Here is a 4,064-nt window from a genome sequence, read left to right as displayed (position 1 = left end):
TTCCTTTATTGTTGAGAATAGTTTTGGCTATCCTGGGTCTTTTGTTATTCCAGATGAATCTGCATATTACTCTTTCTATGTCTGTGAAGAATTGAGTTGGAATTTTGATGAGGATTGCATTTAATCTGTAGATTGCCTTCGGTAAGATGGCCATTTTTACTATATTAATCCTGCCAATCCATGAGCATGGGAGGTCTTTCCATCTTCTGAGATCTTCTTCAATTTCCACATCATTTCTTACTGATTAAGGTGCATCATCTCATAGACATAATACTGAGGAGAAAGCTAGACCCATGTTTCTGGGAATGTGCTCAGAGGGGAAAGATCATCTGAATTGGCTATTACAGATATGGAGTGTGTGCTCTAGTCTAGAGCTCTTGACTCAGGATCTAAGGTTTTAGTATATTTATCATTTACATTGTTTTGACAATATGGTGTTATATATCTTTATTTTTGGTGGAAATTCACTTGATTGGTAACTTATTTCGTAAACTTTCATTGAAATTTTTAGGTAAACTTATCAGTTAGAAATAGAAATACTAGCTAGGCGGTGGTGGGGCATGCCTTTAATCCCAGCACTTGGGAGGCAGAGGCAGGCGGATTTCTGAGTTCGAGGCTAGCCTAGTCTATAGAGTGAGTTCCAGGACAGCCAGGGCTACTCAGAGAAACCCTGTCTCAAAACAACAACAACAAAAAAAAAAAATAGAAATACTGATGCTTGCCCGTAAGGTATTTACAATTGGATCCAGAGGAGACAGCCAATGAAACCAACAAGATCCTTAAACAAATTGTGAATACAATACAACTAAAAACTGTGGAGTTGCTTATAGAGTGAAGAGGGGTCTCCTGTATAGAAAAGTCCACATCTTTCTTGTGCCTGCATGTTTGTGTGTGCTTAGCATGACTACTCACAAACATAGTAGGCAATCTTGGAGATATAAGGCCCAAAAATGACATGTGAGCTAGCATATAGACAGCATGTCCTGATTCTGGGCTGACCAGGTATGTACCATAATTTATAAAAGAGAGATAAACAGACAGAGACAGAGTGCTCATTTCCAACTTCATACCCCAGGTTAAAGGGGAAACTTAAAAATCCCATTTTAAGAGAGAAGAAAACAAAAAGCGGTAACTCAGTAGAGCATTGGTGTTCGAGGAGGTAACAGCTCCCTAGCCATTCCTACACTTGTTTTGAACTCCTATGTGGCTTCAGTAGTATATCTGCTACTTCTAGAACTCTTTACCTAAGTAGGTCAAGGATCCATTCAAATGTTATCCTGTTGAGTGTGAATTTTATCTTGGACAGAATAAGACCATTTTTTCCATTTTATAGCTAAAATCTTGGATTGACTTGTGTCCATAAAAGCCACCACATTAACAGTTGAAGAGTGACGCAGTTTTACTCTTTAGTACTCAACATCAGACATCTAAAACTCACGATAACCATTGCCTTGCCAGTGCCCCACAAATTCCCTCTTGCAGTTTCATACACAGCAAAGCCTTCTAGAAACAAATGCTACTACTTTGCCACTTTCTATAGCCTTTTGATATTCCAGTTAAGCAAGCTTTATTCATTCATTCATTCATTTACTTACTTATATTATTTATTTGATTATTTGTGTATTTATTTGTTTCCCCGAGTGAGAATCTTGACACATAGCCTGGATCCCCTTGCCTTCCCTTTCTGAATGCTAAGATTACAACTATGTGCCTCTATAGTCATACTAAGCCCTAATAAATCTGTTTTGGAAGAAAATGGATTTGAATCTAAATATATACCCCATCTTTTATCTTAGCCAAAATTTGTAACTTATTCTTAGCTGGAATCTGGGTCATAAGAAAAGCAGTGGTATATAGCACACAAGGTAGAAAGGAAAGGCAGAGAGGCAAAGGGTTGGGTCAGCACTGAAGAAATATGACTCAGTTCACATCCTGGTCATGGTAAGCATGCTCAGTCCGGTGAGTAGCCAACAAGTAGTAAATATGGCCCATCAATGTCTGTATTCCTCCCTTTTTCCTTTCCTTCCTATAGCCCACCCTGCTCTGTGTGTGTCCGTGTGTGTCTGTGTATGTGTGTGTGTGTCTGAGTGTGTCTGTGTGTGTCTGTGTCTGTGTGTGTCTGTGTCTGTGTGTCTATGTGTGTCTGTGTGTGTGTCTGTGTGTGTTTCTGTGTGTGTGTGTCTGTGTGTGAGTCTGTGTGTGTGTGTGTCTGTGTGTGTCTGTGTATGTGTTTCTGTGTGTGTGTGTCTGTGTGTGTATCTCTGTGTGTGTCTGTGTCTTTGTGTGTGTGTGTGTGTGTGTGTGTGTGTGTGTGTGTGTGTGTGTGTGTGTGTGCTAATTACTCTTTGGAAAGGATACAGGACTTTTCCCCTCTAAAAATGGCAAGAGCCAAGAACTCTTTCTTCATGGAAGGGCTGTGATAGCTTGTCAAGTGTCTTTTTGCATTTCAGCCATAGGCACTTCTGTATGATCACCTGCATGAGTGTGGAGACTGAATTAAAGATTCAGAGTAGGAATATTAGGAAGCTAAAACAGTGATCTCAAATTTTAAAGAGAAAAAGAATCATTTAATGTGAAGAAGTACTTCTATTTTTAACATTTGAATATTTTAAACAGAATTTAATCTGTTTTCACCCATAGAAAGATCAGGGACACAGTTTTCTTGTAAGTAATGCATTTTAAACAACATCTCTTTCTTTCATCAGATCCTAAATTAAATAACAGAGCCTAGCTTGTCTCTTAGCATGTAAAGCAATTTAGCATCATGTTGCATGCTTATAAAAATCTGTAGATAAACTGGAGAAGTAGCCACAGCTTTTGCCCTAATTTACCTGTCTCAGAAAACTGCAAAACAGACTTATAAAATGGGACGTGTTGGCACAGTTGAGCAACAGGGCACCTCACCAGCTTCTGGCTTCTATGCCATGTTGAAGTTCAAAAATGAAAACTACAGAAAATGTCAGTGATGGGCTGGGAAGATGGCTCAGTGGGTCAACTGCCGGCTGCACAAGGTTTAGGACCTTCTTGTCCACATAAAAGCTGGGTACAGCTTGTATAATGCAGCTGTAACGCTGTGGAATGAGGAGGTCCTGAGACAAGGGTTTCTAGAGCTCATGGGCCAGCCAGTCAGTCTAGCTGACCTAGTAGCTGACCAGTCTTCCCTTCTCTCCTCCCTGGGGAACCTCATCTCCCCTCAGCCTCCCATAAGGCCTTCCATGGGTATCAACCAACTTTGGCATATCAAGTTGCAGTAAGACTAGATACATCTCCTCCTAATGAGGCTAGACAAGGCAGTAAGGGCTGGTAGTGAGCTCCAGGTTCAGTCACTAAGCATGATTCTGGTTATTTTCTGGTGCTTAGGTATCAGCACAAGCTTCACTGCAATTAAGTAGTCAGCAATATAGAAACCTAGGGCAGTGGGAACTCCCAGGAATCTAGGAGGGTTACCCTAGCTAAGACTCCTAGCAATGGAGGATATGGGACCTGAACCATCTCCTGTAATAAAGCAAGAGTTACAGTGGAGGGATTGGGAAACCAACCCAGCCACAAAACCTTCAACCTACAATTTGTCCTGCTTATAAGATGTGCAGGGGTAAAGATGGAATAGAAAGTGAGGGAGTGCCCAAACTGATCCATCTTGAGACCCATGATTTCAGCCATGACCCATGACCCACCACTGACACTGTTAATGATATTCTGCTATCTTTGAAGCTAGTATAACTGTCAACAGAAACACTTCACCCAGCAGCTGATGGAAACAGATGCAGAGCCCCACAATCAAGCATCAAGCAGAGACTGGGGAATCTTGCAGGAGAGAAGGAAGGATTGAAGAGGCAGCAGGGTAAAGGATACCACAAAAAAAAAATCAACCAACCTGGATCTATAGGAGCCCACAGAGACTTAATAGCTAATCAGGGAGCATGCATGGGACTGACCTAGGCCCTCTGCACATATGTAACAGTTGTATAGCTTGGGATTCATTGAGACTCCAACAGCAGGAGTAGAGGCTGTTTCTGACTTTGTTGCCTGCCTTTGTGACCTTTTCCCCTTACTGCCTTGTCATA

The sequence above is a fragment of the Mastomys coucha genome, unplaced genomic scaffold, assembly GCF_008632895.1.
Source record: "Mastomys coucha isolate ucsf_1 unplaced genomic scaffold, UCSF_Mcou_1 pScaffold21, whole genome shotgun sequence".
Taxonomy (NCBI): domain Eukaryota; kingdom Metazoa; phylum Chordata; class Mammalia; order Rodentia; family Muridae; genus Mastomys; species Mastomys coucha.
Note: the sequence above shows the minus strand (reverse complement) of the source record.